This window comes from Rhinoderma darwinii, chromosome 6, assembly GCF_050947455.1.
Source record: "Rhinoderma darwinii isolate aRhiDar2 chromosome 6, aRhiDar2.hap1, whole genome shotgun sequence".
NCBI classification, from domain to species: domain Eukaryota; kingdom Metazoa; phylum Chordata; class Amphibia; order Anura; family Rhinodermatidae; genus Rhinoderma; species Rhinoderma darwinii.
This window is the reverse complement of record NC_134692.1, coordinates 53821220-53845702: the sequence shown is the minus strand read 5'-3', so window position 1 is coordinate 53845702 and position 24483 is coordinate 53821220. Positions and strand designations below refer to the sequence as shown.

General features: G+C 44.6%; 1 long non-coding RNA gene across 1 annotated transcript in view; it reads left to right on the top strand.

The window, feature by feature from the left end:
• LOC142655504 (uncharacterized) overlaps positions 1-24483 on the top strand; it is a 92217-nt gene that overhangs the window by 14700 nt on the left and 53034 nt on the right. Inside the window, exon 2 of the long non-coding RNA XR_012849508.1 lies at positions 11896-12048. This is a non-coding gene — a long non-coding RNA (uncharacterized LOC142655504). The remainder of the gene's footprint in view (positions 1-11895; positions 12049-24483) is intronic.

Genomic DNA, 24483 nt, shown 5'->3' with positions numbered 1-24483 from the left:
CTTGTGCGGTGTTCCCAGTATGCAGTGGTTAATACCTACTAAAAGTGGTTTAAGAAAAGATAACCAGTGAACAGGCAACAGGATAATGGGCGCCCAATTCTCATTAATGTGCGTGGGGGCGAAGTCTAGCCTGTCTGGTCAAATCCCACAGAAGAGCTACTGCAGCATAAATTTGTGAATAGGTTTATGCAGGCTATGATAGAAAGGTGTCAGAACACACAGAGCATCTCAACTTGCTGTGCGTGGGGCAGCCTAGCTGCAGATCAGAGTGCCCATGCGGACTTCTGTCTATTGCTGGGAGCGCCTACAATGGGTACGGGAACATCAGAACTGGACCATGGAGAAATAGAAGAAGGTGGCCTGGTCTGTTAAATCACGTTTTCTTTTACATCATGTGGACATGGCACCAGGATGCACTATGGGAAAAAGGCAAGCTGGTGGAGGCAGTGTGAGGCTCTATGAAGTGTTCTGCTGGGATACCTTGGGTCCTGGCATTGATGTGGATGTTACATTGACACGTACACCTACCTAAACATTGTTGCAAACTAAGCACACCTCTGTAATCCATAATGGCAGTGGCCTCTCTTAGCAGTATAACGCACCCTGCCACACTGCCAAAACTGTTTAGGAATGGTTTGAGGAATCCAATCCAGATCAAGTCTGATCTATGGAGGTCCCACCTAGCAACTTACAGGATTTAGAGGCCCTGTGCTCATGCCTGGACAGGTCAGAGCTATTTTGGTGGTATGAGTGGAACCTAACAATATTTGGCAGGTGATTATTTGTTATGGGTGTGTGTGTGTGTGTGTGTGTGTGTGTGTGTGTGTGTGTGTGTGTGTGTGTGTGTGTGTGTGTGTGTGTTTTTTTATACACTTTCCATGGATGTGGATTGTTACATCCAATATCGAGCAAAGTTACGTTTGTAACAGGGCCTCCACTTACCATCTGCCAGTTATAATATTCGTTCCTTTTCATGTAGCAGAGGAGTCTTTGGGCCAACTGCTAGCTCTGCAATTCCTCTAGCTACTCGCCTGGCAAGTGTGTAGTATTTCCTGATAATATTCTTAACTAAAACCATGCTATTATTCTAAATGATTAGGAGTAGCTAGATGAAGGTAGTATCCCCATCCTTTTGGGGAAAATATGGTGTGTCATGGAGGCACCAGACAGCAACACACAGTGACTATGGGTTCATAATTCAGACCAGTAGAAACTTTGTGTGCCAATACACACAGTCATTGCATGAGGCTTTCTCTCTGTTTGCCATCAGCATCTGATCACACTAATTTAGGCCAGTTGGAGGTAGTCATCATTTGTCTGTAAGCTACAACAGACAGATCTTACATAGTAACATAGTGCAGTTAATAAAAGACATATATCCATCAAGTTCATCCAAGGGATGGGAGAAAGGGAAGGGTTATGGGTAAACTATAGAAATTTGTTTTACCCCTTTTGATCTAGAGGAAGTTTAAAAAATAAAATAATCTCCATTAGGCATTTACCAATCTGCACTAAAAAGGAAAATATTCCATTCTGATGCCAAGTGGTGATCAACATCCAAACAAGAATTCTGTATATTGACATAGGCGCTGATATGTTTTTTTTCTAAGAAATTATCTAACCCTTTTTTAAAACCATCTACTGTTCCTACTGTAACCAGCTTTTGTGGTAGGCTATTCCACAGATTCACAGTTCTCACAGTAAAGAAGGCTTTTCGCCGCTGGAGATTGAATCTTTTTTTTTCCTCCAGACCGAGGAAGTGCCATCTTGTCTTTTGAAGGGATTTTACATGGAACAAGTTTTCACCAAATTTTTTGTACGGGCCATTCATATACTTTTACAAGTTAATCCTTTCCCCCCTAGTCAACTATTTTCAAGGCTAAATAGGCTTAGTTCTTTTAATCTTTCATCATAACTAAGTTTCTCCATGCCCCTTATTAGTTTAGTTGCTTTTCTTGCATTTTTTCCAACTCCAGGGCATCCTTTCTATGAACTGGAGCCCAGAACTGAACTGCATATTCTAGATGAGATCTCACTAATGCTTTGTAAATTGGTAATATTACATCCCTGTCCCGCGAGTCCAATGTGTCTTTTAATACACGACAATGTCTTGATGGCCTTTGAAGCAGATGATTGACATTGCATGCTGTTATTTAGTTTATGATTTACAAGTACACCCAGATCCTTCTCAACACGTGATTCTCCCAGTATAGCTCCCCCTCGGACATATGATGCATGCAGGTTGTTGATACCCAGATGAATTACTTCACATTTATCCACATTAAACCTTATTTGCCAAGTGGATGCCCAAACACTTAGTGCATCCAAGTCGGCTCATAATTTACAAACATCTTCCATAGACTGAACTATATTACATAGCTTGGTGTCATCTGCAAAAATAGAAATAGTGCTATTAATCCCATCCTCTATATCATTAATAAATAAGTTGAATAATAGTGGTCCCACCACTGAACCCTGGGGTACACCACTTATAACCGGGGACCATTCAGAGTAGGACTCATTGACCACAACTCTCTGGATATGGTACTTTAGCAAATTTTCAATCCAATTACGAATTATACTTTCTAAACCTATAGATCTTAATTTACCCATTAGGCGTCTATGAGGGACAGTGTCAAATGCCTTTGCGAAGTCCAAAACATTATATCCACAGCGGCCCCCTGTCCAGGCTACTACTCACCTCTTCATAAATACAATTAAAGTTGACCCGTGCTGCCTGTCACTTATAATATTATTTTCTATCACATACTCCTGTATATAGTCCCTTATGAGCCTCTTAAACATTTTTCCCATGATGGAGGTTAAGCTTACTAGTTTATAATTACTTGGGGAAGACCTAGAACTCTTTTAAAAATGGGCACCACATTTGCCCTGCGCTAGTCCCTTGACACTATACCAGTCACTAGAGAAATTTCGTTATGATTTGTTTCCGGAGCCTTGTTCACATTTACTTTATTAAACTCAGCTTCTTATTGAAGATGCTACGTAGGTGACAACATTTCGGACATTAATCGTTTAAGATCAGTGCTTTTTCAGCAAACCAAATAAGTTAAATGAGTATATGTGGAGCCATTAATACCTGGCATTAAACTGCACAAAGCAAGGCCCACTGAATAAATAATTCTATAATTATATTTCTCCATCAGACTTGGTTCTGCTCTTACATCAGCCTTTTAAATTAAACTAATTACAAAATCTGCTTTACAAAAACATTATGAAACTTCTGATATATTCACTTTTATGTAATCATGTTTTCAGTACGGGACAGTAGTTCCACGGAGAGGCAGGGACTCCTAGCATCGTACATAACTATGATACTAGGAGCCCGGCTCCCTGCAGTGTGTTCGGTCCAGGACTTGCGGCCGAAATACGTTCTGTCCTTTACGGACCGAACATGCTCGTTTGAATCCAGCCTTAGTAAATCTACTACTGTATGTATAAAAGTGTAAAGGATAAAATAATAAAGCAAAAAAAAAAAGGTCACATATTCCAATAAATTAAACATATAACTGTAAATGAAAGAAGAGTGATATGTGTGTGTGGTAACCGTGAGCTCCGATCTTCCACAAATCCTCTCACGAGAAATCTAATTAGGAAGATATCAAGGCTCAGGAAGGCAGTAAGGAAGCAGATGTCTTGTTCACAGCTGATGGAAGGGACTTGTGTACAAACTTTCTGTTTTGTGTTGATACATCTGTGAATAACACTCTGCTGACTGTCAGGCAAAGCCGCGTGCACAGAGCCGGTATGGAAGTGCACGGAGGCCATACAGCCCCTTAGTATGGAGCCGCACGCCCTACGTGTGCTGTCGTAAAGGCCCCGTCAGGTGCCGTACATACGGAAATTAAAGCATGCAACATTTATTCTATTCTGTGTAATTTATGTGGAATCCAATAGAAAAAAACCTCTGTATGCATCTGTATACAATTAAAGGCATACAGAGGTACAATAAGTGCTCATACACGGAGGTTGTATCGCAGAGTGTAAAGCCACCCTGAATACGGCCATGGCTTTGGCTGGATTAGGACAATGCTTGGCAATTGGGAAGTTGTGACATATAAATTTTTCTGTTGTGATAAACATCCCTATCAAATCCATTATAAATGATTCTTGGGAATAAAGATAGTAGTATAACAATGGAAAACCCTGTACGACGGCAGGTGGAGTCTCTGCTTCTAGGGGAGAATACCTCCGTAATACAACATTCAATGTAATATTCCAGGATTTGGCATTTGGTATAAAATCGGGCACACAGGGGAATAGTATGGGCCCATAGCTGTCTATGAACTGAGATCTGTAATACAGCTGCGTACGTGAGCCCTCAGTCTACCACCACTTTATGCACTCCTCTCTTGTCTTAACTAGACTGTTTTAGACATGATAAATGATAGTTCTTCCCAAGGATCACCTTGTCTAGATTCTGACAGGTCGTGTTTGCAATCATATTGTTTCCCTCAAGATAATGACTAGAGGGGGACATTAGCATATAGCGTGCCCCCAACCTCCATGGTATCACAGAGCCCCCATCTTTTTCCTTTACATTTTTCTCCTCCCTTTTATTATATATATGGCAAGTCCTTTCTCTCCTTCTGCTTTCCTGCTTTTTGGTTTCAAGTTACCAGATCAACCTCAGATCAGTTCTATCGTCAGATCAACCATCGTCCATTGGCAGGAATCCAGACTATAAATAACTGAGTTTGAAGCAGGATTGGGCCCGTGTCAGAAGACCAGCAGCTGGACGTCGCCCATCCCTTCCTCCCAAGTCATGGTCCTTATTAGTAGGGGTTTAGTCACCAAGCTTCGCTGGCCAGACATGGTCATTTTTATTGTAATGTTATTAATTTATTATTATTTAACATGATATTTATTAAAGGTTCATTGGTATTTTATAATAAAGTTATTGGTTCAATTTGGGGGTATTGTGTATCCCCCTAGTAAAGGGCCGCTGCCATTTTTATCCAAATCATTGCGTCTGTGTTTTTATTTTACTTGATTAACTTTGTTTGGTTCGAATGTGAGGTTGCAGCACTTGTGATACAATGCCCCATGCAAATATGCATGAACCATATATATTTAGTGCTAAGGATGGGACTCAATTTCATCTTAGGTTATCAGGACAGCCCTTCCTAATCTCCCAAGATGGGATCAGATCTGTCATTGGCACTAATGTAGGGCTCATGCAGAGAAGAGCCATAAATTGCTATTTAGTGGTATCTGGCAGTCACTGATCTATCTCCTTATTAAAAAGGCATTCATATTTGTCCATGCAGAAACTGCATCTTTATTGGGGAATTAGGCTTGATAGGTGTATAGACAACGATTGCATATCTATGGCCAGTTTAAGAGTATATCCACACGTAGCATAAATACTGCGGATTTTTTACAACTAATTTAATTGCGGAAAATCCGCAGCATAATACAGTAATGGAAGAGTGGATGAGATTTGAACAAATCTTATCCACATGCTGCATAGAAAATATGCCGAACAGCCGTTTATAAATTGACCTGCAGTGTGTTTGTTTAATCCGCAGCAAGTCCGTTTATGATTCAGAATCGCTGCTTTCTTGTAGCAGGTTTTCCTCATTGAATTAAAAAAAAAAAAAGTGCTTCATTGGATGCTATAATACAGTGCCGACTAGAAGCATCATACAGCGGTACATGGTGTGTGCACAGTGGCGTAACTACCGCGGTAGCAGCAGTAGCGACGGCTACGGGGCAAGCGGCTCGAGGGGGCCTGTGCCGCTAGCTGTCATGCCCCCCCATATGCCCGGTGGAGCCTCCAACAATTATGGGCCGGACGACACAGGCCCTCTCATGCTGTAGGCGTCGCTAGCACCGGAGGGTGCCCTGGTGCTAGCGACAGCCAAATACATGCATTAGCGCTGAATGGCCGACCATTCAGCACCTTACAATGATGCTGATTGGCTAGCGGCGCGATGACGTCATTGTGCCGCTTCCATGCTTGAAAGGCGCTGATTGATGGGGCAAGTCATTCTGCCCCGCCAATCAGCGTAATTGAACGACGTGTCCCTCAGCTCCAGCAGACCTGCTCAGAAGAGAGCATGTCTGCATTGCCAGCGGACAGCGTGGGAACGGGATCATGTGAGTATGTAAAGTTTTTTGGTTTTTTTCTCATAAAACTGTGAGTGGCATTATCTATAGTGGGAGCTCTATCTACAGGGGGGTTCATCTATATGTGGGGATGTGGGGCACTAGCTACAGGTGTGGTCTGTATGTGGGGATGTGGGGCACAATCTACAGGGGGGGTCTATATGTGGGGTTGTGGGCCACTATATACAAGGAGGGGTCTATATGTGGGGATGTGGGCCACTATATACAGGGGGCTCTATATTTTGGCCACTGTATACAGGGGTGTCTATATCTGGGGATGTGGGCCACCATCTCCAGGGGGTCGATATGTGGGGATGTGGGCCACAATATACAGGGGGGTCTATATGTGGGCCACTATCTACAGGGGGATCTATATGTGGGCCACTATCTACAGGGGGTCTATATGTGGGGCACTATATACAGGGGGAGCTATATGTGAGACACTATACAGGGATGGGCTATATGTAGACCACTATCTATAGGGGAGCTATTTTTTTAGGCCACTTTCTATAGGGGTGGGCTATATGTGGAACATTATATACAGGGGGAGCTATACAGTGAGACTATATACAGAGGTGGGCTATATGTGGAGCACTAGCTATAAGGGAAGCTATATGTATGGCAGCACGGTGTCTCAGTGGTTAGCACTATTGCCTTGCAGCTCTGGAGTCCATATGTGGGCACTATCTACAGGGGCTTCTATGTAGGTCACTATCTACAGAGGCTTTATGGGGGTCACTATCTACAGGCGGCTATGGGGCACTATCTACAAGGGGCACGGTGTGTGTGTGTGTGTGTGTGTGTGTGTGTGTGACAGTGTATGGTACTATTATAATCAGGGACACAGTGTATGGCGCTATTATAGTTAGAGGTGCTGTGTATGGCGTTTTATTATATTTAGAGGTGTTGAGAATTTTATCTTCGTTTATAGGTGCAGAAATGTTTTAAAAGTGAGAAGTTGAAGATATCTGAGCGGTAAACTGCAGAAATGGGTCATGGCCAGTAGAAATCCATCATAGATGTCTGGACCGGAGGGAGAAAAAAAGAACTAGAATCTGAGATGTCACCGGTGAGTCACTTAATGTAAATGCTTATTTTGCCTCTAATCAGCACTGTAGTCACTGATCTGCAGCGAGATGATGGTGGTATGATTAGGATATGATTCTTTTTTGGGAAACAGCATCTCCCAGCATATTTTCACCATTGTTCGGGCCATGCTGGAAGCTGTAGTTTTACGCCGTACAAACCTATACGGCAAGGGTTGCACTAAATTGAGCTGTATTTGTTCTGGTGTTGTATATATATATATGTACTGATCTTGGTTCTGATGCTGTATGTAAGTACTGAGCTTTGTTCTGGAGCTGTATATACGTATGAGATTGGTTTTGTTGCTGTATATATCTGCTGAGCTTGGTTCTGGGTATGTATATATGTAATGAGTTTGGGTCTGGGGATGTATTTATGTACTGAGGTTGGTTCTAGTGCTGTATTTATGTACTGAGCTTTGTTCTAGTGCTGTATATATGTACTGAGCTCGGTTCTGGTGCTGTATATATGTCAGAGCTTGGTTCTAGTGCTGTATTTATGTACTGAGCTTGGTTCTGGTGCTGTATATATGTACTAAGCTTGGTTGTGGTACTGTATATATGTCAGAGCTTGGTTCTGGATCTGTAATTATATAGCATATATTTATAATAACAAAATTGCAGGGCAGATGGAACTGTTCTTAAGTCATTGTATATTTAATGGCAATCTGTCAGTTAGTTTTAACCCCTTGAAATGCCACCATGCGGTGATACATGACCTGTCAGTATTTCCAAACATTCCCTTGTATGTTTTTTTCAGATGCAGCAAAATCCTTAAAATCCACTTTCAAAACGGCGCACACTATATGCTAATTACTCATTAGAGGGTAATGGGGCGGTGCCGCTATCCTGAAGAGTCACATAGGCCTGCCTCCAAACCCACCTTTCCATGTTTGAGTGACATCTCCCTGGCTGATACAACTTTCTCGGATGCGCCATTGCATGTGGCACTATACACAAGGGGGGGCTGTGTGGCACTATACACAAAGGGGGCTGTGTGGCACTATACACAAAGGGGAGCTGTGTGGCACTATACACAAAGGGTGCTGTGTGGCACTATACACAAGGGCGAGCTGTGTGGCACTATACACAAGGGGGTACTGTGTGGCACTATACACATGGGGGAACTGTAGGGCACTATTTACAAGGGGGGGCTGTGGCTCTATCTATAGGGGGCGGAGTGTGGCGCAATCTACAGAGGTCTGTGTATGGCACTATCTACTAAGGGGGGGCTGTGCCGCACTTTTTTACTAAGGGGGGCTGTGTGGCACTATATACAAGGGGGAGGTGGGGGCGCTATCTACAAATGGGGTGTGACATGGTCTATAGGCGTGGCTGTATAGCACTGTCTACAGGGGGGCTGTATGGCACATTCTACAGGGGGCACTGTTTATATGGGGGACTGCTTGTGGCACCCGGGGTGGGGGGGGGCTCAGTCAAGAGTTTGCTATGGGGCCCAGTCTTTCCTAGTTACGCCCCTGTGTGTGCACCTATAGTTCCTATATGTATTGACCTATATTTTTGTATATATCTGTGTTCATACATATTTGGGAAAAGCACTAGACGTCTATGATTAAATCTGAGGTTTAGGAATCTGTTTAATGGACACTAACTTTTCAAATAACTTATGCTGGTCTTATAGTATACCTGATATAAAACAACTTTGTAATTTACTTATTGTTAAAATTTAGTTGTTTTATCCATGCAAATTCTGCATGGCATTTCTGCCACTAGGTGTCTCCCTTCCTGTAATCTACTCTCCACCCCCTGTTGTCAAGAAAAGTCGGTCCCTGGTTACAGAGTAGAATTGATGGGCTGCCGAAGGTGAGAGCGTGTCTCTTCACTGCCTGCTTATACAAGTCTATGGAGAAAAGACGGGTGAGCAGGAGGAGAGAGCAGAGAGAGAGATTGAGTCAGTAACAGACACGCTGCATACAAGTCTATGGAGAGAGGAGGGGTGAGCAGGGGGAGGACGCAGGAGCAGAGTAAGAAATACACAGGCTGCTTGTAAGATTTCCATGCCACCCCAGTGCTGGATTTTAAGCTACACTGATCATTACAGCTCTACAATCTCCTCCATTCTTTGTATGTATAAATATATATATATATATATATATATATATATATATATATATATATATATATATATATATATATATACAGCACACAAGGAAATGGCAACAGCACACTGCGAACACTAATGCCACCTAAGCCACTAAATATAAATAAATATGCATTTCTGCTAAATCTACTTACAATAGGGAGGTTCTTAGCGCAAATTTTGGTCAAATTGTGTGAGGCCAGCTGCCACGACAAGGTGACCTCTTTGAGGTGGGAACCTACGCCGCACATGCACCCAGAACTGGGACTAAACCTACATATTCTTCGGGATGGTAGGAACCAGCATTATACTAATTAAAATCACCCAGGGCAGAATGGGAGGAGTGCAACATCAAAAAATTAAGGCAGTCACTTACCCCACATATATGAATCACATAAACAACACAAAAGTTTGATCAGCACATTCCAAGAAAATGAAACAAAACGTGTATACAGGTGCAAGAACGCCTGTAACTGCAAATTTATACAGCACACAAGAAAATGGCGACAGCACATAAGCATGAAGTGCTCTAAAATTTCCTGGTAGACGGCTGCGCTGACTTGATATAACACAGTGGACCAACACCAGCAGATGACATGGCTCCCCAAACCATCACTGACTGTGGAAACTTCACACTGGACCGCAAGCAACTTGGATTGATACCTCTCCACTCTTCCTCCAGACTCTGTGACCTTGATTTCCAAATTAAATGCAAAGTTTACTTTCATCTGAAAACAGGACTTTGGACACTGAGCAACAGTGTTGGTCCACTGTGTTATATCAAGTCCAGAGTCAGCGCAGCCGTCTACCAGGAAATTTCAGAGCACTTCATGCTTCCCTCTGCTGACAAGCTTTATGGAGATGCTGATTTCAATTTCCAGCAGGACTCGGCACCTGCCCACACCGCCAAAAGTACCAATACCTGGTTTAATAACCACAGTATCACTGTGCTTGATTGGCCAGCAAACTCGCCTGGCCTAAACCCCACAGAGAATCTACCGGGTGTTGTCAAGAGGAAGATGAGAGACACCAGACCCAACAATGCAGACTAGCTGAATGCCGCTATCAAAGCAACCTGGGCTTCCATAACAATTTTGAAATTGGGCTTATATAATATTCTAACTTTCTGAGAGACTAAATTTTGGGTTTTCATTAAAAGAAAAAAAATGCTGGAAATAGATCACTCTGTGAGTAATGAATCTATATAATATATGAGTTTCACTTTTTGAATTGAATTACTAAATTAACTTTTTGATTATATTCTAATTCGAAGAACTAGTATGTATAGGATAGTAGGATTCTCCTCTGCTCTGTGGTTGCTGTGTATGGGAGACATGATAGCAGTTAGCCTTTACCCTCTAGCTTAGAGACAAATAAGAATTAGGGTGAGTTCACACATGTTGCGTAAATACTGCGGGTTTTCCGCAACGGAATTTGTTGTGGAGAATCCACAGCAAATACAGTAGCAGCAAAGTGGATGAGATAGAACAAATCTCATCCACACACTGCGTAAATACTGAGCAGAAAAAATGCTCACAAATTGACCTGTGGTGTGGAATTTCATTCTGCAGCATGTCAATTGTATTTGGGTAAATGCTGCTTATTTGTTGCGGGATTTCCCCATTGAATTCAATGGGGAGGTTAATCCTGCAACAAATTGCAGTTGTTGCATTTTTTGCGGGTGGTTCGCAGAGATCCCGCTGCAAAAAACGCAACTCAGAAAAAAATAAAAATCATACTTACCCAGGAGTCTGTGTTCCTTCCTCCATCGCGTCCTTCTGGGATGACGTTTCATCATGACGAAACATCATCCCAGATGGCCGGCCTTGATGATGTCAAAGGGCCCGACCTCCTAGTATGACGCCTCATACCATGTGATTGCCGCTGCAGCCAATCACAGGCTGCAGCGGTCTCCTGGGATGAAACGTCAACCCAGGAGGCTGGCCTGCTATGAGCTGCAGATTTCCGCAGCAGACATACCGGGCCAAAAACTGCAGCATAGTTTGATGCGCTTTTTCGCCTGGAATTCCCTGCGGCGCACACAGGGCGAAAAAGCTGCGTGCTTTTATGCAGCGTATCCGCCCCTTGTGAACTTGGCCTTAGAGATACATCCCGCAGAGAGGAAAACTGCTAACAAAAAAAATAAATGCAAAGTACAAGTCACATAATGGCCAGAAATAGTGGTATTCCTCATCAATGTACACAAATGTGACCGCTTATTCTGAAAAGTCACCTGAAAAGTTAGGTACGCTTTAAATATTGAATTAAAAAAGTGTATTGTGAGGAATTTAAAAAATAAATGTATTCCTTTAGGAAGAAATCCAACAATAAACTCGCCGACCTGCAAGGTTTTTCAAATTTATCAAGCCTTTATTTAACTATTAGTGCATTTTATGTTTCTACAGTGAAATAAGTCCCTGAAGGTTCAGTTCTGAATGGAGTTACCACAGCAGTTCTCTCTTGTCCTCAGTGTTGCTGTATATCCCTAATGATGTATTATGTACAGGATTTGAGTCTCTAGGCCCCCACTACTTTAAGAACATTGTAATACAGTGGGTAACATGTTATTTTCTTCAGGTGTGATCAATAGGTTCCTCTGCTGCTGTCTGCGAGAAGACATTTTCCAACACACAGTGCGTCTGCCTGCAACATACTCTCATTATCCTTGGAAAATTACTAATGAGGAAGAGAAAAAGATGGAGTCTGCTGCTCCGACCACCTGCTGGGGAGGTAATGAAGCAGTGTCTTGCAATGGTGGGGCAATCACTTTTATCTCTGGGAACCCCAATCCCTATTTAAAAATAACACCTGTCACAACAGAAATGTGGGGATTTTAATCTATCATTAGAGCTTTTTTGGCTGTGTCGCTTCTAATCTGCTACGTAAAGCTGCTAGCAATGTGGAAAAAATACAATCTGTGTGTAGGGTAAGGACGGTTTCTGACTTTTAGGATTGTAGAAGATGTATTGTGATGCCTTTTCACTAGAAATTCACGAAAGTGGAGTCTAGGTTTATATTCTCAACAATACACAGTTTGGCATTATCATTATTACACAAATGCACACATTATTATAATTTTCTAATTCACAAAATACTTATAGAAAAAAGTCACATTATTTATTGCTTACACCTTAATTGAGTTAATGGAGCACTAGAAATGAAGGAGAAAGTCTGCAGGACTCCAAGCACTGGTAACTAAACTGTTAAAGGAATTGATTCATACTGAATTTTAAGGTCCTTTAGACCGGGTTCGCACTTGTCGGATACGCTGCGTAAAAACTGTGCGGCGTATCTGACCTGGAACCCACAGTACATTCCGTCTGAAAAACCACACCACATTGTGGAGCATTGTACCCGATGTATTTTCCACGGTGGAAAGCAGCGGTAAAAATGGTCATAAATACCTAGGCAATTGTTATGGCGACGCATCCCTGTGCAGTCCGGTCCAACCTCCCCGGATGATGCTGCAGCCCACGTGACCGCTGCAGCCTGTGATTGTCTGCAGCGATGGTCACATTGGATGTAACTTCATCCCAGGGGGCCGGCCCACTGATGTCATCCAGGCCGGCCTCCTGGGATGATGTTTCACATGTGACCGCCGCTACAGCCTGTGATTGGCTGCAGCGGTCACATGGAATGCAACGTAATCCCAGGAGGCCGAACTGGACGAAGAAACACAGACTTCTGGGTAAGTATGTTACTTTTCCTTTTTCCGTCATTGCGATTATTTCCAAAGGCTATTTTTACAGGGGCCAGTTCAGTTGTAAAGTGGCTTTGAGTGTCTTATATATTAGACACCAACAAAAAGTGAACCCATTTAAAAAACTTCCCCCCTCAAAGTATTCAAAACAGCATTTAGAAAGTTTCTTAACCCTTTAGACATTTCACAGGAATTAAACCAAGGTAGAGGGGAAATTTACAAATGCCATTTTCTTTTGCAGGAATTCATTTTGAATCCATTTTTTTTGTAACACAGAAGGTTTTACCAGAAAAACAAAACTCAATATTTATTGCCCGGTTTCTGCAGTTTTAAAAAATATCCCACATGTGGCCCTAATGCGCTAACGGCACCATGTCAGGTTTGAAGGGCTCTTGCGGTGTCAAAACAGTGGAAATCCCCCAAAAGTGACCCCATTTTGGAAACCACACCCCTTGAGGAAATTATCTAGGGGTATAGTAAAGAGTATAGTATAGAGTAAAACAATACCCCAAATGTGGTAAAAAAAAACGGTTGTTTGGACACACAGCAGGGCTTAGAACGGAAGGAGCGCCATTTGGCTTTTGGACCTCAAATTTAGAAGGAACAGGTTTGCGAAGGCCATGTAGCATTTGCAAAGCCCCTGAGGAACCAAAAACGCGAAAACACACAAAAAGTGACTCCATTTAGGAAACTACACCCCTTGAGGAATTCATCTAGGGGTGTAGTGAGCATTTTGACCCCACAGGTGTTTCATAGATTTTATTAGAGTTCAGAAGGGAGGTAGCGCCTTTTGGAGCCTGGATTTTGCTTGGTAGTAGTTTTGTTTGGAGTTTTACTGCTTTATAGCTTTTTAGTTTTTTTTATACTGTGTTCACCACACGTCATAAATTACATGGTAACTTTATTCTGCGGGTCAGTACGATTCTGGCGATACATATGTTATAGCACTTTCTTATGTTTTACAACTTTTTGCACAATAAAATTACTTTTGTAAAAAGAATGTCTTTTTTCTGTCGCCATGTTCTGAGAACCATAAGTTTTTTAATTTTTCGTCGACGGAGCTTTATGAGGGTTTTTTTTTTTTGTGGGATAAGTATTTAGTATTTGTACCTTTTTTGGATACATGCAACTTTTTTGATCACTTTTTATTCCAATTTTTGTAGGGCAAAGTGACCAAAAAACTGAAATTCTGGCATTGTTTTTTACAGGGTTTATTACGTTCACCGCGTGGAATAAATAAAATAATATTTTATAGTTCAGGCCATTACGGACGCGGCGATATCAAATATGTATGGTTTATTTATTTTTTCTAATAATAAAGGACTTGATAATTGAAAAAGGGAGATTGTGTTTTATTTTATTACTTGAAACTTTTATTTTACCTTTAACAACTTTTATTTTTACATTTTTGACACTTTTTTTTTATCACTTTTCTTTCATCCCACTAGGGGACTTGAAGGTCCAACTGTCAGATTTTTTTTCTAATACATTGCACTGCCTGTGTAGTGCAATGTATTAGATCTGTCAGTTATTCACTGAGGCTTCGCCTCTGGGCGGGGCCTAATCGGATTCCGTAATGGCAAAGCAGGAGGCCATTGTTCGATCTCCTGTTGCCATAGTAGCAGTCGGCAGTCCTGCGATTGCAGGGCAGAGCTGCCGATCTGCTGCCAACCACTAAGATGCAGCGATCGCTTTCGATCGTTGCATCTGAGGGGTTAATGGCAGGAATCGGAGCTAGCTCCTGTTCCCGCCATTACAGGTTGATGTCAGCTGTAACATACAGCTGACATCCACCGCTCATGACGCCGGCTCGGCTCCTGAGCCGGAGCCATCTTGCCGTCGGCTACGGAAGCCTTTTAGGCATACCGGGAGGCCAGTGTTAGGCCTCCGGTTACCTTTGTAGCCACCAGCATCCCGGCAATTTCATTGCTGGGGTGCCGATGAGCTGCAAAAACCTTAAATGCAGCGATCGCTTTTGACCGCTGCATTTAAGGGATTAATGGCGGGGATCGGAGCAAACTTCAGTCCTTGCCATTACCCCAGGGTGTCAGCTATTACATGCAGCCGACACCCCGAGATGGTGGCACTGACTCAACTTCTGAGCCGGTGTTCACTATTTGTCATATGGATACGGAAAAATATGAGAAGCACTAGCTTTCCAGGACGTATCCATACGACAAATGTCGGTAAATGCGTTAAATACAAGTCTCTTTCTTTATACTGTATAAGCTTCTTAACCCTTTAATGACAGGGCCTGAAAAGACCTTAATGACGAGCTAAATTTTTCTGTTTTTGCCTCTCTACCTTTCAGCAGCCATAACTTTTATTTTTTTTTAAATTGACATGGTTGTATGATGCCTTGTTTTATGCGAGAGACATAGTATTTTTTTTCCCCACAGTTTGGGGTTAAACATTTTTTTTTTACGGCGTGAATATATTGAAAAGCGATTTTCGGCATAGTTTTTCTTGTTTATTTTTTATCCCGTTCACGTTTCATGCTAAATAACCCATTAGATTAATTCTTCAGGTTTTTTTGTTTTTATTTAGTAAAATGTAAATTTATAAAATTTATTTTATGCAAAATAAAGACTCTTTTTGGGACTTTTTTTTATTTATTTATTTTTTTTGTTACTTTTTTTCTAATCCCATCAAGGGATAACTTTTATCTGTAACTTTTTTTTTTTTACTTGTAATGTATTAGCATACTCCTATATGCTAATACATTACACTGTGTCACTATGACACAGGCTGCTGATCGGGCAGTACATAGTGTGCCCGAACAGTAGGCAAACGGAAAAGACAGCCCTGGGGTCCTTTGTAGGTCCCCAGTGCTGACTGCAGAGGGATTCCCCGGTGTTTGATCGCATCACCGGAATCCCGGTGATGCAATCAAAGAGGGGAATTCCCTTTGATCATGCCGCGGTCACGGACCGCGGTAATCAAAGGGTTAAACAGCTGGGGTCCGAATGTTTGCCGACCCCAGCTGTATTCAGGAGGCTGCTCTAATATCAGGAGCTGTAAGTTACAGGTCCTGCTCAGAGGATGAGCGATCACACGAGCGCTCACCAGCCTGATCTACAGCGACGCCAAAAGACGTCGTTGTAGGCTCGGGACCTGCACCGCCTGACGTCAAAAGACAGTGGGCGGTCAGGACGGAGTTAATGAAGCTTTTTGTTTACATACCAGGGGAATCTGCTTTGAATAAATTATTTAACCATATAAGCAAGGTATAAAGCTATGAACATTACTACTAGAATCACGTAATATATTAACCATAATGAGCAGTAAAGGCCCTTTTAGATGGGCTAATGTTCGGGAAACCGAGCGTTCATATGAACGCTGGTTCCCAATCATTTCACTGTGTAAACATGGCAACGATCAGCTGATGAACGAGCAAATGTCGTTCATCGGCTGATTGTATAGTTTATGCAGCACAAAATATTTTCGTTATCTGCAGCACATCTCCCTGTATAAACAGGGAGATGTGCTGCCGACATGATGGAAATGCATGGGGACGAGCGATCGTAATAATGGTTATTCGTCCCCATACATTACTGATAATAGCTCCTTGTGAAAGGTCTCGTTGATCGGCGCTCGTTTTTGCAGCCCATATTGGTTGGTGTAAAAGGACCCTAAGTATAAGATGGTACTTATCTCCATTTAGAATAAACCATTCTTATTCTGAATACTCAAATCATTTTAGAAGTCGGTATTTTACTTAATATCCCAGGTAACAGACCTTATATTGCCTCAACTATCTGAATTGGCCCTGTTAAACCTACAAGCAGATAATATACCCAACAAATTTAACATTACAATTTTCAACATCTTTTTCACACCACACATGTGCATTGTTAGGGTATGTGCACACGATAGCAGACATTTATGTCTGAAAAGACAGACTGTTTTCAGGAGAAAACAGCTGCCTCGTTTCAGTCGTAAATGCTCCTCCTCGCATTTTGCGAGGCTTCCCTGACAGCCGTAAATTTCGAGCTGCTCTTCATTCAGTTCAATGAAGAACGGCTCAAATTACGTCTGAAAGAAGTGTCCTGCACTTCTTTTGACGAGGCTGTATTTTTACGCGTCGTCGTTTGACAGCTGTCAAACGACGACGCGTAAATGACAGGTTGTCTGCACAGTACGTCGGCAAACCCATTCAAATGAATGGGCAGATGTTTGCCGACGTATTGTAGCCCTATTTTCAGACGTAAAACGAGGCATAATACGCCTCGTTTACGTCTGAAAATAGGTCGTGTGAACCCAGCCTTAGATGTAATAGATCAGTGAATATTCCTTTAATTCTTTTTATTACTCTTACCCACAAAGCTCTCCACAGTGCTGCACCTCCTTACATCTCCTCCCTCATCTCTAGCTACCACCCTACTCTGGCTCTACGTTCTGCCAACGACCTCAGATTAACATCCGGTTAAAATCTGAACTTCCCACTCCAGTCTCCAAGATTTTTCTCGTGCTGCACCAGTCCTCTGGAATGTGCTACCCCAGACAATCAGATTAAATCCCAACATTCACAGTTTAAAGCATGCCCTGAAGACACATCTTTTTAGACAGGCCTATAAAATTCACTTATCTGACTCCTTTCCTTTACCCCCTTCCTATTACATTAGTCTTAAAGAGGCTCTGTGACCAGATTTTGCAACCCCTATCTGCTATTGCAGCAGAAAGGCGCTGCAATGTAGATTACAGTAACGTTTTTATTTTTAAAAAACGAGCATTTTTGGCCAAGTTATGACCATTTTTTTATTTATGCAAATGAGGCTTGCAAAAGTACAACTGGGCGTGTTTAAAAGTAAAAGTACAACTGGGCGTGTATTATGTGCGTACATCGGGGCGTTTTTACTACTTTTACTAGCTGGGCGTTCTGACGAGAAGTATCATCCACTTCTCTTCAGAACGCCCAGCTTCTGGCAGTGCAGACACAGCCGTGTTCTCGAGAGATCACGCTGTGACGTCACTCACAGGTCCTGCATCGTGTCAGACGAGCGAGGACACATCGGCATCAGAGGCTACAGTTGATTCTGCAGCATCAGCGTTTGCAGGTAAGTAGCTACATCGACTTACCTGCTGATGCTGCTGCAGAATCAACTGTAGCCTCTGGTGCCGATGTGTCCTCGCTCGTCTGACACGATGCAGGACCTGTGAGTGACGACACAGCGTGATCTCTCGAGAACACGGCTGTGTCTGCACTGCCAGATGTAATGGCAGGAAGGAGGTGAAGGGAAAGTGAGCCCTAATCTACCCACCGCCCTGTCCCTGCCTACTTGCAACGACCCGCCCTAGGCGACGAGGTACAACTGGGCGGCGGTCCCTACGCTGGCTAAGTGCACAGGAAGACAAACAGGGAACACGCAAGGGAAGGGGCAGTAGCCACGGAACGCCACGAGGAAACGGGGCGGCGAACGAACAGTCAGGACCAGGACGAAGTGAGTACACCCGAGCGGGCACGGAGACAGAAGCAAGCCAGGGCAAGCAAAGCAGGTCAAGCAGAACTGCAGCAAGGCAGAAGCACGGCAGAAGCAGGCTGGAGCAAGCAGCAGTGGGGCCAGGAATCCAAAAGAATTACAAGCACTGAGGGAGAGCACAGGGCAGGTAATAAAGGGCAGGGGGCGGAGCTAACTCCGAGAGACCAGGCTCTCCCACTCCTGAGCCTGCCACCCTGGTTGGTGGGAGAAGGTGTCAGTCGAACAGGTCTGGCCTCAGGTGTGGATTGATTAATCCCAGGAGTATAGCTAGATGAAGTACCTGGCAGATCCCTAACAGTACTCCCCCTTTTATGAGGGGCCACCGGACCCTTACTAAGGGGACCCGGTTTAGTGGGGAAGAGGAGGTGGAACCTCCTGATCAATACCCCAGCGTGAACATCACGGGCAGGTACCCAAGTCCTCTCCTCCGGCCCGTATCCTCTCCAATGGACCAGGTACTGGAGGGAGCCCTGGACCATCCTACTGTCCATAATCTTGGCCACCTCGAATTCCACCCCCTCAGGGGTGAGAACGGGAACAGGAGGTATCCTCGAGGGGGACCAGGACGGGGAGCAGCGTTTAAGGAGGGAGGCATGGAAGACGTCATGTATGCGAAAGGATGGGGGGAGCTCCAGACGGAAGGATACAGGGTTGAGGACTTCAATGATCTTATAAGGTCCAATAAATCGGGGAGCAAACTTCCTGGATGGGACCTTAAGGCGCAAGTTCCTGGACGACAACCAGACCAAATCCCCGACGACAAACCGGGGGTTAGCAGAACGTCTACTATCCGCCTGAATCTTTTGTGCGCTCTGGGACGCCTCTAGGTTCTTCTGAACCTGGGCCCAGACAGTGCACAGTTCCCGATGAACCTCCTCTACCTCAGGATTATTGGAACAACCAGGGGAGACGGAGGAGAACCTTGGGTTAAACCCGAAATTACAGAAAAACGGGGAGACCCCTGACGAGTTACTGACCCGGTTATTCAGGGAAAATTCAGCAAGGGGAAGGAATGAGACCCAATCGAATTGACAGTCAGAGATGAAACACCTTAAATATTGTTCCAGGGATTGGTTGGTCCTTTCCGTTTGGCCATTAGTTTCGGGATGGAAGGCGGAGGAGAAGGACAGATCAATCTCCAACTTTTTACAAAAAGCTCTCCAAAATAAGGAAACAAATTGTACCCCTCTGTCAGAAACGATATTGACTGGGGCCCCATGGAGACGCAGGATGTGTTTCACAAACAAAGAAGCTAACGTCTTGGCGTTAGGTAGCTTCTTAAGGGGCACAAAGTGGCACATCTTGCTGAAGCGGTCGACTACCACCCACACCACCGACTTGCCCTGAGATGGAGGCAAATCGGTGATAAAATCCATGGAGATATGGGTCCAAGGTCTCTGGGGAATGGGCAAGGAACGTAGTAGGCCCGCAGGTCGGGACCTAGGGGTTTTGGACCTAGCGCAAACCTCACAAGCGGCGACGTAAGCCCTAACATCTTTAGGCAACCCAGGCCACCAATAGTTTCTGGTAATGAGGTGTTTGGTGCCCAAGATGCCAGGATGACCGGATAGAGCGGAGTCATGGTTTTCCCTGAGTACCCTCAGCCGGTATTGCAGGGGAACAAACAGTTTGTCCCCAGGGACGTTCCCGGGAGCTGCACCCTGATCAGCCGCGATATCAGAAGCTAAATCAGAATCCGTGGCAGAGACGATTATACCAGGGGGTAAAATACAAGCGGGATCTTTCTCGGAAGGAGGATTGGCCATGAAACTACGTGACAGAGCGTCAGCCTTAATATTCTTGGACCCAGCCCTATAGGTAACCAAGAAATTAAATCTGGTAAAGAATAGTGCCCACCGAGCTTGTCTAGGATTAAGCCTCCGGGCCGATTCTAGGAAAACCAGATTCTTGTGATCCGTAAGGACCGTTACCTGGTGTCTGGCCCCCTCCAGGAAGTGCCGCCACTCCTCAAAAGCCCATTTAATGGCTAGAAGTTCGCGGTTGCCAATATCATAGTTACTCTCCGTGGGCGAAAACTTCCTAGAGAAGTAAGCACAGGGGCGGAGATGGGTGAGGGAGCTGGTACCCTGGGACAGGACGGCCCCCACTCCCACCTCGGAAGCGTCAACCTCCACAATAAATGGCTCCTCTTGGTTGGGCTGAATCAGCACGGGGGCCGAGATAAAGCACTTCTTGAGAGTCTCAAAGGCCTGGACGGCCTCAGGGGGCCAATGGAGGACATCGGCACCCTTGCGGGTAAGGTCCGTAAGAGGCTTAGCGACGACCGAGAAGTTGGCAATAAATCTCCTGTAATAGTTGGCGAACCCTAAAAAACACTGTAACGCCTTAAGGGAGGCAGGTTGGACCCATTCCGCCACAGCTTGAACCTTGGCAGGGTCCATGCGGAATTCATGAGGAGTGAGGATTTGCCCTAAAAATGGTATCTCCTGTACCCCAAAGACACATTTTTCAGTCTTAGCAAACAGATTATTCTCCCGAAGGACCTGGAGCACCTTCCTGACATGCTCCACGTGGGAGGACCAGACCTTGGAAAACACCAGTATGTCATCAAGGTACACAACAAGAAAATTACCCAGGTACTCTCTCAGGATTTCATTAATAAAATTCTGGAAGACAGCAGGGGCATTACACAACCCAAAGGGCATGACCAGGTATTCGAAATGACCCTCGGGTGTGTTGAACGCAGTTTTCCACTCATCCCCCTCTTTGATGCGGATAAGGTTATATGCCCCCCGTAGATCGAACTTAGAAAACCATTGGGCTCCCTGAACCTGATTAAAAAGATCCGGAATCAAAGGAAGTGGGTACTGGTTCCTTACGGTGACCTTATTCAGGTTACGATAATCAATGCACGGCCTAAGACCACCATCCTTCTTCCCCACGAAGAAGAAGCCAGCACCTACAGGAGAAGTCGAGGGGCGAATGAAACCCTTGGCCAGGCATTCTTGGATATACACCCTCATCGCTTCACGTTCAGGACATGAAAGATTAAATATCCTACCCTTAGGAAGCTTGGCACCAGGCACCAAATCGATAGCGCAATCGTAATCTCTATGGGGGGGGCAACACCTCGGAGGCCTCCTTAGAAAACACATCGGCGAAGTCCTGAACAAACTCAGGAAGTGTGTTTACCTCCTCCCGGGGAGAAATAGAGTTAACAGAAAGACATGACATAAGACATTCATTACCCCATTTGGTGAGATCCCCAGTATTCCAATCAAATGTGGGATTATGCAACTGCAACCAGGGAAGGCCTAAAACCAGATCAGACGATAATCCCTGCATCACCAGTACAGAGCACTGCTCCAAATGCATGGAGCCAACCAGGAGTTCAAAAACAGGAGTATGCTGAGTAAAATAACCATTAGCAAGGGGGGTTGAGTCGATTCCTACTACAGGGATAGGATAAGGTAAATCAATACAAGGCATCTTTAGAGACATAGCAAATTCCACAGACATGATATTAGCAGATGAGCCAGAATCCACGAAAGCACTGCCCGTGGCAGACCGGCCAGCAAACGAGACCTGAAAGGGAAGCAAAATTTTATTGCGTTTCACATTAACGGGAAATACCTGTGTGCCCAAGTGACCTCCCCGATGATCACTTAGGCGCGGAAGTTTTCCGGCTTCTTATTCTTGCGCCTGGGACAGGTGTTCAGTAGATGCTTGTCGTCCCCACAGTAGAAGCAGAGACCATTCATTCTGCGAAACTCCCTACGTTGTCGAGGGGACATGGAGGCCCCGAGTTGCATAGGTACCTCCGAGTCCTCCGTGGAGGGGCGAGGAGACGGGACCTCGGGGGGAATCGCAGAAAAGTCAGAGGGGAGCACACTGAAGCGTTCTAGCTGACGTTCCCTGAGACGTCGGTCAAGTCGTACTGCTAGGGCCATAACCTGGTCAAGGGAGTCAGGCGAGGGGTAGCTAACCAGCAGATCCTTCAGGGCGTCAGATAATCCTAACCTAAACTGGCACCTTAGGGCCGGATCGTTCCACTGAGAAGCTACGCACCACTTCCTAAAATCAGAACAGTATTCCTCAACCGGTCTCCTACCCTGACGTAAGGTCACCAGCTGACTCTCGGCTAAAGCAGTCCTGTCAGTCTCGTCGTAAATGAGTCCGAGGGCAGAGAAAAAACGATCAACAGAGGAAAGTTCAGGGGCGTCAGGAGCCAAGGAGAAGGCCCACTCTTGGGGCCCTTCCTGGAGTCGGGATATGATGATACCCACCCGCTGGTTCTCGGAACCTGAGGAGTGGGGCTTTAGGCGGAAATACAGTCTGCAACTCTCCCGGAAGGAGAGAAACGTCTTACGGTCCCCTGAAAACCGGTCAGGTAACTTGAGGTCGGGTTCTAGAGGTGAGGTGAGGGGTACTACTAAAGCAGCGTCACCCTGATTGACCCTTTGGGCCAGGGCCTGGACCTGTAGGGAGAGGCCCTGCATCTGCTGGGTCAGGGTCTCAAGGGGGTCCATGATAGCATCAGCGTAGGAGAAATGGTAGACTAGGTAAGGGCTTGTAATTATGTAATGGCAGGAAGGAGGTGAAGGGAAAGTGAGCCCTAATCTACCCACCGCCCTGTCCCTGCCTACTTGCAACGACCCGCCCTAGGCGACGAGGTACAACTGGGCGGCGGTCCCTACGATGGCTAAGTGCACAGGAAGACAAACAGGGAACACGCAAGGGAAGGGGCAGTAGCCACGGAACGCCACGAGGAAACGGGGCGGCGAACGAACAGTCAGGACCAGGACGAAGTGAGTACACCCGAGCGGGCACGGAGACAGAAGCAAGCCAGGGCAAGCAAAGCAGGTCAAGCAGAACTGCAGCAAGGCAGAAGCACGGCAGAAGCAGGCTGGAGCAAGCAGCAGTGGGGCCAGGAATCCAAAAGAATTACAAGCACTGAGGGAGAGCACAGGGCAGGTAATAAAGGGCAGGGGGCGGAGCTAACTCCGAGAGACCAGGCCGCGATAGGCTCTCCCACTCCTGAGCCTGCCACCCTGGTTGGTGGGAGAAGGTGTCAGTCGAACAGGTCTGGCCTCAGGTGTGGATTGATTAATCCCAGGAGTATAGCTAGATGAAGTACCTGGCAGATCCCTAACACCAGAAGCTGGGCGTTCTGAAGAGAAGTGGATGATACTTCTCATCAGAACGCCCAGCTAGTAAAATTAGTAAAAACGCCCCGATGTACGCACATAATACACGCCCAGTTGTACTTTTACTTTTAAACATGCCCAGTTGTACTTTCGCAAGCCTCATTTGCATAAATACAAAAATGGTCATAACTTGGCCAAAAATGCTCGTTTTTTAAAAATAAAAACGTTACTGTAATCTACATTGCAGCGCCTATCTGCTGCAATAGCAGATAGGGGTTGCAAAATCTGGTGACAGAGCCTCTTTAAGTACTTGACACCCACATTCAGCAGTCTCCCCCACACTCCTTGCACCCTAATACACTTCATGTTTATCATACACAGACACTGGCTGGTGACCGGCTCATGCAGCTTTATGTATACTACCCCATGTGTATAAAATATGGCTGGTCCATTGTACAAAACAAACACTTTTTATATTTTGTGTCTCCCTTATTTCCTCATAGATTGTAAGCTCTTGTGAACAGGGTTCTCACTCCTCTTGTTTGAATTGTAAATTAGTTTTATCACTATGTTATGTCTGATATTGTCTGTACATGTTTCCTTTGACTTGTAAAGTGGTGCGGAATATCTTGGCAGTATATAAATAAAAATTATTATTATTATTTTTATTATTAATTCAAAATGTGACCCTAAGAATGAGTGAACATATGTTCTACGTGCTATCATTAACCTTGGATAGTAAATCATCTAGAAAAATGTAAAACTGGGTACCATGGATACAGAGTTCATATACACTAGATAATACTAGTTATTGATGCCGTATGTAAATTATTTTTTCCTTACCTTCTTAATCACTTCTTGAATTGAAGGAATGTTC